The sequence below is a fragment of the Thamnophis sirtalis genome, unplaced genomic scaffold (assembly GCF_051295495.1).
Source record: "Thamnophis sirtalis isolate CommonGarterSnake01/CBP01778 unplaced genomic scaffold, rThaSir2_p1.2 scaffold_13, whole genome shotgun sequence".
Lineage (NCBI taxonomy): Eukaryota > Metazoa > Chordata > Lepidosauria > Squamata > Natricidae > Thamnophis > Thamnophis sirtalis.
In genome coordinates, this window is record NW_028261393.1 from 19,820,364 (window position 1) to 19,836,096 (window position 15,733).

A 15,733-nucleotide genomic window follows, 5' to 3' on the forward strand; every position below is an offset into this window, starting at 1 on the left:
GAGACAATTAAGAAGAGGAAGAGAGTCAGCAGTGGTCAAGGTGCTGGCTTAGAAACCAGGAGGCTATGAGTTCTAGTTGCACCTTAGCCATGAAAGTTGGTTGGGAGATTTTGGGCCAGTCATTCTCTCCTGGTCCAATCAACCTCACAGGGTTGTTTTGGGGGAAATAGGAAGAGGAAGGAATATGTGTACATTCACTGCCTTGAGTTGTATTTAAAAAAGGAGGATAAAAATAAGTTTTAAAAGTGACTATGGCAGGGGTGTCAAACTCAATTTCATGGAGGGCTGCATCAGGATTGTGTTCAGTGCTGGGTTCCTCTTACTGTCGCTCTTACTGATCGCAGTCTGTACGTGCACGGGCCAGACATGCGCTGCTTGTTGGGGCGCACACAGGCTCTGCACGCTGTGCGCGCGTGCTTAGTGTGCCTTTTGGCATTAAATACAGCTATAGAGTGGCGGGTGGGCCAAACGAGCCACTGTAGCGTTATGCTCTCAGCTGCTCCGGGGCACTACCGGTACAACCATACCTGTCAGGACCTGTTTGACCTCCCAGGGGGGGGGGGCGGCATCATGGCCAGGGGGCATGGCCAGATCTTCAACTCAGCAACACTCCATTTTTTTTCCACTCCGGCAACCCTCTGCCAACGAAAACGGAGCCTGAGCAGGTCGCGCACTGCCTCCCCGAGCTCCGTTTTTGCTAGCAGAGGGTGACAGAAGGCCGTCGCAGCCAAAATCGGAGCACGGAGCTCCCTTTTCACTGGCAGAGGCACTGTGGGCCGGTCTTTTGCTTTTTCCAGGGTGGGCTCGTGAGCCAGAACTAAGCACCTTGTGGGCTGGTTCCGGCCCGCGGGCCTTCCGTTTGACACTCTGGACTATGGTATCTTTACCCATCTTGTAAGTAACCCATTCTGACACTAACGTTGCAGCATCCCCATGGCCACTTGATCAAAAGTCAGGCGCTTGGCAAACAGCGCACCTTTACAATGGTTGCAACATTTGAGGGTCACCTGATCACCATTTGATCACCAGTTTCTGTCAAGCAACATCAATGCAGGAAGCCGGATTTACTTAAGAGCCACATGATTCACTTAATGACTGCCGCGATTTGCTTAACGAGTGTGCCAAAAAAAGGTCATTGGTATTGGTATTTTATTATTTGTATGCCGCCCTTCTCCGGGAGGACTCAGGGCGGCGAACAATTCAAAGGGGAAAAAAAGGGGGAACATAAAAGACAAAATACAAATAATAAAAGTAGACAACAGTCGTACAACCATACATGTCGAGAGGGGAGGGAACTCATCACCCCCAGGCCTGCCAGCAAAGCCAGGTTTCGACGGCTTTTCGGAAGGCCTGGAGAGAGGTGAGGGTCCGAATCCCTGTGGGGAGTTCATTCCAGTTCATAAAATCAAGCACAACAAACAACTGCCTCACTTAACGACAGACGTTCCAGTTCCAATTGTGGTCATAAGCTGAGGATCACCTGAACAGTCTATATCTACAATTTGTAACATTAATCATCAATGTCATTATTTCTGGTGGCATCTGTTTCCTGACCTGCCTTCTTTGAAGGCTGGCACCCAGGCACAAGGCTAATCTTTCCAACACTCTGCAACTCCACTGATGCTTTGTGCTGGATGGCTTTCTCAGAGCTCACACTTCACACACCCTGTGAGATTATCCTGGATGGCTCCCTTTGGTGCCAGTAGTAAAAGTAAGTCCAAAGGAAAATAAGGACGATGATTCACAAGGAACGACAGCATGATTCCCTGGTGGGACTAGCCTCAGGCTGACTCACTTAACCCAAGGTGCAATTAAAACAAAAAAGTTTACGGCACCTGTTGCATCACTTCCGTCAACATAGCCTAACCAGCAGATCTGTTTGTATTCCTTGTGGGAACTCCTCCTACTTGTGCCACAGCAAAGCAACATTTAGTTATGCAGCTCGACGCCAACCAACTCAAAAATGAGCCAAATTGACCTTAATGGGACTTGCAACCAAGCAGGTAGAGACCTGCAGGTTCCAGCATTTCCTGTTTTGAAGGCTATCCTGGAAGCAACAAGGCAGATGTGTCAGCCTTCCCAAGTAGTTCACCTACATGGGAAGGCTGACATCTTCCCATCGCAAACAAATAAGCCCGTGATAGTGAATCTATGGCATGCCTGCCCGAAGTGGCATGCGGAGCTATGTCATCTGGCACATGAGGCATCACCCATTTTTCTTCTGGGTTTATGGCGTGCATGCGCACACAATGATCAGTTGACCTTTGTGAGTGCTGGAAACTGGACTTCTGTTTTCCGGCATGAGCATGCACGCCAGACAGCTGATCGGCACATGTGCATGCTTGGCAGTAACCAGAAGACTTGCTGGCAGGGCGCTTCTACGTGAACCGTAGAAAATGGACCAGAAGTCCATTTTCCAGTATCCACATGGGCAGCTCCTCTTCCAGATCATGGCCCAGAAGAGTGAGTGCCTGTGCGCTCCCTTTCGGCCCGGTTCGTGTGCTCCCATTTCGACCCTTAGTGCTGAAAAGGTTCGCCACCACTGATATAAGGTAATTCTACTACCTTACATGGCTATATTAAGCTAATCTTGCAAGTCCGAAAGTACAAATCTCCCACTGTCTTTTTTATAGCCTGAGAAGTTAGGAAGCTTCCTCTCTGATACCATCTCTTATCTGACCATTCCTTAAGCCAAGGGCTTTCCCTTGGGAACATGCAAGACTTGTGGAGTTCAATTCCCAGAATTCCCCAGCCAGCCATCCCCAGCCACAAGTCTTAAAGTTGCCAAGTTCGGAGACCTCTGGTCTAGATAGCATTTCTCCTCCGCACCCCCCCCCCCCGACCTCCATCTCCCAAGGTGATTCACACATATCATTTACAAGGGGTCAAAGGATTCCCTAGAGTTGCATACACATTAAAAGTGTTGTGGCCCACCAGTGGTCAGCAGAGCTGGCAGCAGATTTAGATAATGAAGAGGTTGGGGAGGAACATGGACCAATCCTGGAGTCCTGCGAAGGCTCTGATGAGGGCTCTCCGTCAGAGGCAGAGATGGGGTCTTGGCCATCTGACAGTTATCAGCTGCCTTTAGACTCAGACATCAGTGAGGCAGAAGAACAGCTGGAGTCTGTTCCCAGTCTGAGCATGCGCAGAGTTGCTAGATGAAGGGAACAGTTAAAGAACAAGGGTCGACTTGGGTGGACAATGAATGGCCCTTCCCATAGAGAATAAAAGAGGAGCGAAGGGGGAGTGGAGCTTGCAGGAGACAATTAGTTCATTTCTGCATTCTTGCCAAGTATTGCGGCGTCTGAAAGGTATCAGCCTGGCCATTCTCTAAGCCCGATAAAGGTCAGTAATTGTGAACTATCTTGAAAGACTGTGGGCCGGGACTTCGCTGGAGAGGAAGTCCCTGTAAATTAAATAAAAGGGGTTTATCGGGATGAGGACTTGGCTTCATCCTGCTGGGGAAGCCTAGGTCAGAACAATAAGATTATTTACCCCAAAACTTTTAACCTTCTTGCTTTTAGCTTCAAATAGCCACACGCCACATTTTCAGAGCATAACTGGAGCCGCATTCACCAGGAAGGCGAGAGGTTTGGGAAAGCTGACCTGCAACTTTTCCAAATCTTCCTTAGAACGTTGTGTTGGTGAAAGAGAGACGTGAATCACGAACGGACGTTTGTATTCCTGGGGCTAAATTTTGCACATGGTGCCTAGAAACAGTTGCAGGTTTTTTTTCACCGGGGAATGAGTTCTGATCGGGATGATCATTGCTTTCTCTGAGCAGAAGGAACAGCTGGGATTGGCAAAGGCGGGTACATTAACTTGATTGCTTTCCGTTCTGATATCGATCAGATTTAATGCTCTGGGTTGCACTATTACATGTCAAAGATGGAAAGTTCCACTGTGAAAAGGCAACAAGTTCAGAGGCTGTGCACAGGTCATTGTGTTAAGTCAAGCTGGAGACCAATGTCAGATCATCACCCACTTATTCCTCAGGCTCCTCATCAACATTTTCACTGGTTTTTTTTCTGGATTCAAAAAATCCACTGATAACTTTATAGTTTGATTCTGGGTAGAATTAGCTGCACTCATAACCCCCTGACATAAAGATATTAACAATAAGGTAAAGGTAAAAGGTTGCCCTCACACATATGTGCTACTCGTTCACGACTCTAGGGGGCAGTGCTCATCTCTGTTTGAAAGCCGAAGAGCCAGCGCTGTCCGAAGGCATCTCCATGGTCATGTAGCCGGCATGACTAAATGCCGAAGGCGGACAGAGTGCTGTTACTTTCCCACCAAAGGTGATTCCTATTTTTCTACTTGCATTTTTACATGCTTTCGAACTGCTAGGTTGGCAGAAGGTGGGACAAGTCATGGGAGCTCACTCCATTATGCAGCGCTAGAGATTCGAACCACCAAACTGCAGACCTTTCTGATCGACAAGATCAGCATCTTAGCCACTGAGCCACCATGTCCCCTTTTTATATTAATGATACATAGATTTAAATGTGGGCTCAATTGTGGTCATAAGTCCTCAACCTATGACCACAAATTGAGCCCAAAATTTAGGTTGCTGAGAAATTTGTTAGGTGAGTTTTGCCCCACTTTATGACTTTTCTTGCCACAGTTGCTAAGTGAATCACTGCAGTTGTTAAATTAGTAACGCGGTTGTTAAGTGAACTGGTTGCCCCGTTGACTTTTCTTCTCGGGTCGCAAAAGGGGATCCGTCATATGAGACAGTTGCCAAGCATCTGAATTTGGATCCCACGCCCATGGGGATGCTGCAATGGTTGTAAAATGATCATCAGTCACTTTTATCAGTGCCCTTATAACTCTGAGTGGTCACTAAATAAACCGTTGTAACTTGAGGACTACCTGCATGCATGCCATACAGTTATAAAACTGTGTGAGACACACACACACATACACACCCTTTAATCTGTGAGCAATTTACAAGAAGTCAGAGAATGCTGGAAACTCCTGAAAAATTTAAAATTCTGAAAATCTTTTTTTTTTTTTTGGACAATGTTCCTTTTGAATAGCAACAAGGAGGGGATTTTCACAAACTTCAGCTGCTGTTTGTTATCTAAGCCCTATTTAGAAAAACAAAGAAACTTTGATCTACAATATATCCCTGCGGGACTTAAACGCCCTTAAAAGCACTGTTTGGTATCAAACATGTGATGAGGCTTCCTTATTTCTGGCTGTCTTCCATAACTTGCTGGGAACATTATGGCTCAGCAGGGATTAATACAGAAACCTAGAAATAACCAGAAATGAACTCCGAGACAAAATCAGATTAATTTCTACAACTACATGCCATTCCGTAGTAAAGAGGGATGGTGCTTGGCTAATAACCATTCGTTTATCAATTGCTCAGTTACAAGGGCGTTTAAATAAGTGATTTACAGCTGGCCCGCTCACCTATAACTGTTGCAGCATCCCCACGATCATGGGATGAAAATTCAGGCACCTGGCAACTGGCATGTATTTACAACAGTTTCGGTGTCTCAAGCTTATGTAATTGCTTTTTGCAACCTTCCCTGCTGGCTTCCAATAACCAATCAAGAGGTGGGTTGCTCCTGATTCGGCCAGGATCGGGCAAACTGGTAGTAGTGGCAGCAGGAGGCTCCGTCCAGATGCTTCTGCGCATGTGCAGAAACAGTCTGCGCGCGCACAAGCAAGCACATGAGTGTGCCCGAACCAGTAGTAAAAAAATTGACAACCCACCACTGAAGCAATCAATGGGGAAATTTGCTTTGCTTAACAAGAGAACAGTTGGAAGGGAACTTGGAGGTCTTCTAGTCCAACCCCCTGCTCAAGCAGAAAACCCTATACCATGGGTGTGAAAGTCGCCATGCCCCGATGTTGTCATGTGATGTTTTGCAATGTTTTCCCCATTTGTGGAGCTGGGGTGGGCGTGGCCTGCATGTGACACATCCAGCCCAGGGACCACCAGGGTGACATCCCTGCCCTATACCATTCCAGACAAGTGGCTCTCCTTAAAAGCCTCCAGCGATGGAGCATTCACAACTTTTGGAGGCAAGCCGTTCCACTGGTTAATTGTTCTCACTGTTAGGAAATTTCTCCTTAGTTCTAGGTTGGGTCTTTCCTTGGTTAGTTTCCCTCCATTGCTTCTTGTCTTGCCTTCTGGTGCTTTGGAAAATCAACTGACCCCCTCTCTTCTTTGTGGCAGCCTCTCAAACCACAAGAATCAATTTACAGCTGCTGTGATTTGCAGAACTATGGCAAAAAAAGGTATAAAATCAGGGATGACTTACTTAAAAACTGCCCCGCTTATTGTGGTCATAACAGGACTACATGCGTTATCTTTTTTCATGGTCGAGGTATAATTATGATAGACCCAAAATTTCCCCCTTTACATTTCACAACGTGTCTAGAAGTAGAAACTGAACTATCCACCTAAAGGCTTGTTTTATTTATATCGCTCTGAATAGATAGATATACAGAGTTGGAAGGGACCTTGTAGTAGGTCATCTAGTCCAACCCCCCCAATCCAAACAGACCCTACACCATTTTTGACAGATGGCAGTCCAGTCTCTTCTTGAAAGCTTCAAGTGATGAAGCTCCCACAACGTCTGAAGGCAATTTCTGTTCCATTGGTTGATTGTTCTCACTGTCAGGAAATTTCTCCTTATTTCCAGACTGAATCTTTCGTTGTTCAGTTTCCATCCATTATTCCTTGTCTGGCCTTCAGGTGTTTTGGAAAATAACATGACCCCCTCCTCTCTGTGGCAGCCCCTCAAATATTGGAAGACTGCTATCATGTCTCCCCTGGTCCTTCTCTTCACTAGACTAGCCATGCCCAGTTCCTGCAACCGTTCTTCGTATGTTTTAGCCTCCAGTCCCTTGATCTTCTTGGTTGCTGTTCTCTGCACTTTTTCTAGAGTCTCAATATCTTTTTTATAGTGTGTTGACCAAAACTGGATGCAGTACTCTAGGTGTGGTCTTACTAGGGCTTTATAGAGTGGTATTGGTACCTCCCTCGATCTTGATTGTATCCCTCTGTTAATGCAACTTTGGATTGCATTGGCTTTTTTGGCTGCTGGCTCATATTTAGCTGATTGTCCACTAACATTCCAATAACTATGGAGAATCATGTTTTGTCCCCAACATTTGGAAGAGATAGATGGTGCTCGGTGAAGTTGGTGTATTTAACGTTCTTTGAGAAAAGGTGCAGAAGACACAGTTGATATTCCACTAGTACCTTGATTATCTTCACCTGAAGACTGTCACGTATTCTCCTGTGTTCCCTCTTATAGGAGTGTATGCCATCAACTGTTGTGACAGATCTGTGAATCTCCCAGGCTGACAAGTTTTGAACTGGCTGTCACCCAGTCTTTCCAACTCTAATACAGATACTCTAGCTTAATTTAAAAGAAAATAAATTCAAAGGCTGAGTACAAAAAGGTATTTCCTGATGGCAACAGTTGTTAAGCAGCGGAAGATCCTACTCAGAGAAGTAGTAGATGTTTTCTGCAAACTTGAAGATGTTTGGCTGGCTGGAGAATTCTGGGAGTTGTTAGTCCAGACCACGGGTGCTATTCACTTACCTTCCCTACTGGTTCGCAAATATGAGTGCATGCCTCCGCACATGTGCTCAGCCTTCCGTGCATGTGCTTTTGGTGAAAAAAGAGCCTAAATGGGATGCCATAGAGCTGGGGTGGTTGGGCAGGGCCACCAGCGATTTCCGCTACCGGTTTGGGTGAAGTAGTAGGAACCAGTAGAATATCACCTCTGGTCCACACATCTGCAAATGGCCATGGTTGAGAAAAACACTGCGATCACTCAGTTCCCCATCAAGCTTGGCTGCTGAAGTGCCTGTATCTTAAAGTTGCCAACTTTCACAAACCCTAACTTGGAGGATTCCAACTCCCCTCTGACTCTTTATGATGACACTGGAACTGTCAGCCCGAGGGCTGCCATTCAGGGGGGAGCCTGTCCATCACCAATGCCAAACCCAAAGCCCCTCCTCTCCTCTCTCTGAAGTTGGCGGATCTTGTAGCTGCACGTGGCTCTGCATGGTTTTCCTCACAACTCTGCAGGCGCGCCTCCTGGACAACAGCTGCACTTCAGAGCCTACTCTGGTGTAAATCTTCTGCTTGGGTGCAGCTGATCAGGAAGGAGGAAATGATGATACTGAGTGGGGGTATGGCTAAGGGTCATGGTGATTGGTGCTGGTGGTTAGGGGTGGCATCTGAGTGCAGTTGTGGATGGAACTGGGTGTGGTAATTAAGTAGGTAGGTAGGTAGGTAGGTAGGTAGGTAGGTAGGTAGGTAGGTAGATAGATAGATAGATAGATAGATAGATAGATAGATAGATAGATAGATAGATAGATAGATAGATAGATAGATAGATAGATAGATATAGATAGATAGGTGCCAGGCCTCCAGTCATATTCCTTTTAGGATCTTTGGCCTGCTACACTCTCTCTTATTTTACTATGCTGTTTCATTATTGGGGAATTGGGAGGGGGAATAGTAAGGAGTAGAATGTGTTGTTGTCAAAATAAAAGATTCCTTTCTAGAAGCCCAAGATCATCCTTTGTCTCCGCACCTCTGCACCTGACTGGAACTAGATGGGTGGAACTACCAGCATGGCAGTGGAAGAATGGACCATGTGATGGACTTGTGGGTGTGGGGGCAAGATCATGAATTTTCAACTGGGTGGAAAACCCAGGAAGCTTTCAGATTCGGGTTTTCCACAGATGCGCCAACATGTCTCTCTTAATAAATCGGAATTTAGAGCAATAGTTCTACCTTGAACTCTAATTTAATTTTGGATGATATTTGGAACGCTGACATTAGGATGATGGTGTTAACTTGGTTAGAACTGACTTGGGATTGCTTACCTTTGTATCATTGTCATTCAGTGCCAATTAACACTTGATTACTAGAGAGAGATAAAAACCTTGCATCAAACAAACTCTTGTCTCTCTATTGGTTTCTTCAATGTGACTGCTGGAATGTGACAGGAAAATTCCAGAGATAAAACAAGTACTCCTCAACTTACAGCCACAATTGGCATCAGAATTTCCATTGCTAAGCAAGATGGTTGTTAAGCGAGTCACGCCCAATATCAAAACCTTTTTTTGCCACAGATGTTAGGCAAATTGCTGTAGTTATTAAGGGACTCAACTAGGCGTTAAGCAAATCTGGCGTCCTCCATAGCTTGTCCGAAGCTGGCTGGGAAAGTTGCAAATGGTGATCACGTGAATCTGGGATGCTGCAACCTATCATAAATATGTGGTAGTTACCAAGCACCTGAATTTTGATCATGTGACCTTGGGAATGCTGCAATATGAAGACCAGTCATAATTCACTTTTTTCCAGTGCCACTGTAACTTTGAATGGACACTAAATAGAACATAGAACATAGAGTTGGAAGGAATCTTGAAGGTCTCCTAGTCTAACCCTCTGCTCGAGCAGGAGATCCTATACCATTTCAGACAAATCTGAGGTGGCGCAGTGGTTAAATGCAGCACTGCAGACTACTTTAGCTGACTGCAGTTCTGCAGTTCGGCTGTTCAAATCTCACCGGCTCAGGTTTGACTCAGCCTTCCATCCTTCCGAAGTGGGTAAAATGAGAACCCAGATTGTTGGGGGCAATATGCTGACTCTGTAAACTGCTTAGAGAGGGCTGAAAGCCCTATGAAGCAGTATATAAGTCTAACTGCTATTGCTATTGCTATTAAAAGCCTCCAGTGATGGAGCACCTCTACTGAAGGCAAGTTGTTCCATTGGTTGATTGCTCTCACCATTAGGAAATTTCCACTTAATTCTAGGTTGCTTCTCTCCATGATTCGCTTCCATTCATTGTTTCTTGTCTTGCCTTCTGGTGCTTTGGAAAATAGGTTGACCCCCTCAACTTTGTAGGAGGCCCTCAAATATTGGAAAACTGCTATCATTTCTCCTCTAGTCCTTCTTTTCACTGGACTTGTTGTTGTTAGTTGTGAAGTCGTGACCCCATGGACAATGTTCCTTCAGGCCTTTCTGTCCTCTACCATCCTCTGGAGTCCATTTAAGCTCACGCCTACTGCTTCGGTGACTCTATCCAGCCACCTCATTCTCTGTCGTCCAGGGAGTCCTTCCTTCTCATTAGGTGGCCAAAGTATTTGAGTTTCCTCTTCAGGATCTGGCCTTCTAAAGAGCAGTCAGGGTTGATCTCCTCTAGGACTGACCGGTTTGATTGCCTTGCGGTCCAAGGGACTCACAGGAGTCTTCTCCAGCACCAGAGTTCAAAGGCCTCCATTCTTTGGCGCTCAGCCTGCCTTCTTGGCCCAACCTTCACAGCTATACATTACAACTGGGAAACCAAAGCCTTGACTAGATGCACTTTTGTTGGCAGGGTGATGTCTCTGCTTTTTAGCATGCTGTCGAGATTTGCCATAGCTTTCCTCCCCAGGAGCAAGTGCCTTTTAATTTCTTGGCTGCAGTCCCATTTGCGCTGATCTTGGAGCCCAGGAAAATAAAATCTGTCACTACCTCCATTTCTTCCCCATCTATTTGCCAGGAATTGAGAGGGCCAGATGCCATGATCTTAGTTTTCTTAATGTTGAGTTTCAAGCCAACTTTTGCACTCTCCTTCTTCAACCGCATCAAGAGGCTCTTTAGTTCCTCTTCACTTTCCGCCATTCACTAGACAGACATTCCCAATTCCTGCAACCGTTCTTCATATGCTTTAGTCCCTAATCATCCTTTTTGCTTGTTGTAAGTTGAAGACTTCCTGTATTCCACCTTTTGAAGAGAAGCAAATATTGAGACTCTGAAATAAAACTTTTGGGGAAGGGAGAATCCAACTAGGGAGCTTTCCCCACAGGAAAAGTAGTTTTACCTAACCCCAAACAGACAACGTATTGTTCTGTCATCTTAGTTCTGTGTTTCCTTAAATAAATCTACACCCAACCTCTCTATGCCTTTTATCAGTATTTTATTCTAATATGGGCTTCTTTGTAAAGGATTTTACCCCATATATGTATTTCTGAGTTTTTCCCTTTTTATGCATTATTTTCATAAGTATACCCTGTTTGTATAATTATCCTTAACATGTGCTTTTAAGGCATTTTTGAACAATCTACTTAGCAGAATCCATGAAAAGAATCATTTTTGAAGTATAATGACTCTGATTCAGCTGAGATGTTGTATCAAGCGGGCAAAACTGAATTCATATTCAAATGTAAATCAGACAGATTTTCCTCCCCTGCCTAGGAAGGGGAACTGGAAGTGTGAAAGCAGTAGATCAAGGCAAAGGATACACACTAAAATAAAGCAAAAAAAAAAAAAGGAGATACACTAGTGATTTGGAGAAAGTAAACCCAACAATGCATTTTAGTAGGACTACAAAATAATCAAAGCTGAGGGAACAGACTAAGACTGGAGAAATATTTAATAGGGCTGGATCCCAACAATTAATATAGAGATAAAAGGTAAAGATCCCCTCACACATATGTGCTAGTTCTTCCTAACTCTAGGGGGCGGTGCTCATCTGTGTTTCAAAGCCAAAGAGCCAGCGCTGTCCAAAGACGTCTCCATGGTCATGTGGCTGGCATGACTAAACACTGAAGGCTCACAGAACACTGTTACTTTCCCACCAAAGGTGGTTCCTATTTTTCTACTTGCATTTTTACATGCTTTCGAACTGCTAGGTTGGCAGAAGCTGGAACAAGCAATCGGAGCTCATTCCATTACGCGGCACTAGGGATTCAAACCGCTGAACTGCTGACCTTTCTAATCAACAAGCTCAGCGTCTTAGCCACTGAACCACCGTGTCCCTAATATAGAGATACTTCAGCTATTTTTTTCATTCCCCTTATCCATACAGAAATTTCAATTTCACCATAGTGGCATCTAGCTTCTAGCCACTGGAGCAGTAAAGTTGCATTTGGATTGCATGATTTGTGATTAACATTTCTCATTTGTTTAAGACACGCTGGCACTTTTATCCTATGTGCCAGCAGCATCATGTTCAAAGAAGCTTACTAAAGATTAAACAGAACAAAGTGTTACTTTCAGCATCCATTCAAAAACCTCCTAGGCCCTCTTCCAATCTTCATGCATGTGTTAAAGGGAGGTAGGATTGGTGGTCTAAGTAGATCCTTGCACCTTCACGGAAAATAAAGAACGCAATAGCAATAGCCCTTAGACTTATGTTCCGCTTCACAGTCCTCTCTAAGTGGTTTACAGAGTCAGCCTATTGCCCTCAACAATTTTGGACCTCATTTGCCCTCGGAAGGATGGAAGGCTAAGTCAACAACAATGTTGGCATGGAAGCTCCTTAATCATTGCATTTTGTTCCTCCTCCTTCTCGGATTCTCAGCTCTCACCATGGACATCCAGGAGAAAGCCAGCCAGTGATTCAGAGCCTTTCAATGTGTTCTCACTGCAGGAAATGCTCAACACAGGAAGACCACAGGAAGAGGAAGGAATGCTGCAACAATAGGACAGAGCAACTGCACTCCTCATATATCTTGACAGCTGAGAGCAGAAGTCACGGCAAAGGACTCACACCTTACCACACCCCGCCAGTTGTGGCCCGCCAGAAGCCAGCAGAGCTGGCAGCAGATTCGGACAGTAAGGAAGTTGGGGAGGAATCTGGGCCAGTCCTGGAGTCTGGGGAAGGCTCTGAGAGGCAAAGGGGGCCAGAGCCGTCTGACAGTTATCAGCTGCCTTCAGAGGCAGACATCAGTGAGGCAGAGGAACAGCTGGAGCCTATCCCCAGTGTGCACATGCGCAGAGTTGCCAGATGAAGGGAACAGCTAAAGAACAGGGGTTGACTTGGGAGTAAGGCCACAGGTGGACAGTGAATGTCCACTCCCATAGGGAATAAAAGAGGAGTGAAAAGGGAGGGGTGTTTGCAGGAGATAATTAGTTCATTCCTGCATTCTTGCCAAGTATTGCGGCATCTGAAAGATATCAGCCTGGCAACTCTCCAAGCCTGATAAAGGTCGGTAATTGTGAACTATCTTGAAAGACTGTGGGCTGGGACTTTGCTGGAGAGGAATTCACTGTAAATTAAATAAAAGGGGTTTATCAGGACTCGGCTTCATGCTGCGGGGGAAGCCTAGGTCAGAAAGCCCCCCTTTCAGTTGGATGTACAAAGGGGTTCTACTCACAACACCCTGCACCTTATAAAGTGGGGAGTAAAGATAAACATCACTCCAGGGTGGTAGACAAGCAAAAACTAAGCTTCAAAACTAAGCTACACAAGGCAAGCGGGGGGGGGGGGGGGGGGGGAGGATTACCTGCAGCTCCAGTTCCACCAATGCCCTTTAATCTTCTTTTTACAGCCATCGGAGCCCCCTTTGATCCTGTCTGATGAAAAGTTGGGGCATCCTTTCCCTCATTAAATTAATAAAGAAAATAATTGCTTGGCCTGGCCTCACCGCTGCTGCCTTCATCAGTGAAATGTTATTTGGTTTATTAATTTAATTGGCCTGCTTGTACTCAGGAAACAACTCAGAACTAGAAACTTAAAGCAGATACGTCCATAAATCCTGATCCATCTCCTCCCTGCCAAAGGGAGAAAGAAAGGACTGCCAAAGCAAAAGAATAATGAATTTATTGACAGTCAACAACAATGGGCAGCAATCACAATTAAAGCAAAACCAGCCAACAGGAACACTTCAACCTGTCTGTGTGTGTGTGTGTGTGTGTGTGTGTGTGTGCGCGCGCGTGCATGTATCCGTGGTGGGTTGCTGCAGAAACGGCCCGGTATGGCCATACCAGTCCTGGCTGGGAGCAGCTGAGAGTGTACCAGTATGGTGGCTCATTTGGCCCACCCACCTGTCCGTGGCCTATAGGCTGTTTTTATGCCAAAAGGCACTCTGTGCACGAGCCCCGACAAGCAGCTGGGAGTCACAGGGCCAGGGGATTGTGTGTAGGTGTGCAGTGCATGTCAGGCTCGTGCATGGACAGACCTCGATCAGCATACTGGTAGTGACGGTAAAAGCAACCCACCACTGGTTTGCGTGCCTTCAAGTCAGTCTTGACTCCTGGCAACTGCCTGGACAAGTTCTTTCAGTTTTCTTGGCAAGGGAAGAGGTTTCCAGAAGTGGTTTGCCATTGCCTCCTTCCCAGCACTGAGAGAGAAGGACTCAACCAAGGTCACTCGGTTGGCTTCCTGCTCCAAAGCGGGATTAGAACTCATGGTTTCCTGGTTTCTGTCCTGGTGCCTTCGACACCACATCACACTGGGGCTCCAAGTGTGGCAGGTCCCCAAAAAGCTGAGCAGGGATGCACCTGTGAGCACTTAGATAAGATCAGGGCTGGGCTGCTACAGGTTTGCCCGAGCTCGGGACAACCCGTAGCTAACTTTATGGGTGGTTCGGAGAACATTCAAATTCCACCCCTGGCTGGCCCCACCCCACCCCACCCCTCCCACCCCACCCCACCCCTCCCACCCCACCCCACCCCTCCCAGGAGTCTCCACGCAGCCCGTTTTGGATGCAAGGTAAGTGCAGGACCCACGCGGAGGGTCAGGGAGGAGGGAAACGGGCCTCCCGGAAATACCAGAGGTTCAAAAATAGGCCTGTTTGCATCCTCCGAGGGCCTCCAGAGCCCGAGGGAGGTCGTTTTCTCCCACCCAGAGGCTCAAGGAAAGCCTCCGGAGCCTGGCAAAAAGCCCCCCCCCGCCATGGTGCAGGAGGCCTAGACCACGTTCCCCATAGCTACTCCCACCCAGCAACCAGGCAGAGAACCCGTTCCTGAAATTTTTGAACCCACCCCAGAAATTCTCAGAGCTATGAAGTAGATGGCAAAGTTGAAGTCCCATCCCTAAAACAAAAATGAGGCAGTATTCCTTTTCCTCCCATTAGCAAGCTCACTTTCACAAAGCTATGTCAAGCATAGGCAGGGGGTTGGATTAGAAGACCTCCAAGGTCCCTTCCAACTCTGCTATTGCATTGTATTGTATTTCTGTCCTGGTCATGAATAAACACTTTTAAAAGTTAAACCTAAGCAGAAGAGTTTCAAGTGGTTCTCTGCAACTCTACAAGGAGGGTTTTTTTCCCCCTCTCACTCACCTAGAACTGTAGGAAGTTAACACCCACCCCTCTCCTGGGAAAATTGGATATTTTAGGAAATATTAAAAGGGCAGAATATTTCCCCTTAAAGGGAGGCAGAAACTCAGTACTGCCCCCCCCACCTTTGTTAATGGGCCATTAAAGCCTGAGTCAGACTATTCTACATAACAAAGATCTACCTCCTTCAGGCAGAGCCATAAATAGGAATCACAAAGTATTTTCATTACATCATCACCCAGCAAGAATCAACCAAGCCTGGGACTCAGGACAGCCTACAGAGTTGCCCTTGCATGGCCCCACGGGATTCCGACAACCAATCAGAATACAAGCTCAAATTCAAAAGCCCAGAGAGGGCATAAAACCAGGGCACTCTCAGCCTCTCTTCCATTTTTGCCCAGGACCTCAAACCATGTGGTCCTGCCCATCATTAAAATCACCTTTCCAAACAGCCACCATTGTTTCCAGTGTCTTTTCTCCCACTTGGAACAGAACTGTCAGAGCTATTACTAAACATTAATAGCTCATCTTTGGAGAAGATAGGGGGGGAGGCAGGAACTGCTTGCATTAATTTTTGATATTCATTTCATCCTTTTGTAGAAGTTAGCACCCACCCCTGTCCTAGAAAAATGAAATATTCTAGGAAATATAAAAAAGGCAGAATATTATATTTCCCTGGATGAGAAATGGAGAAAC

The 15,733-nt window shown here is 46.1% G+C and overlaps 1 protein-coding gene across 1 annotated transcript in view; it reads right to left on the minus strand.

Annotated features, from left to right (window-relative positions):
* The window catches only part of LDLRAP1 (low density lipoprotein receptor adaptor protein 1), an 89,446-nt gene that overhangs the window by 51,248 nt on the left and 22,465 nt on the right, over positions 1–15,733 (minus strand). The window lies entirely within an intron of this gene.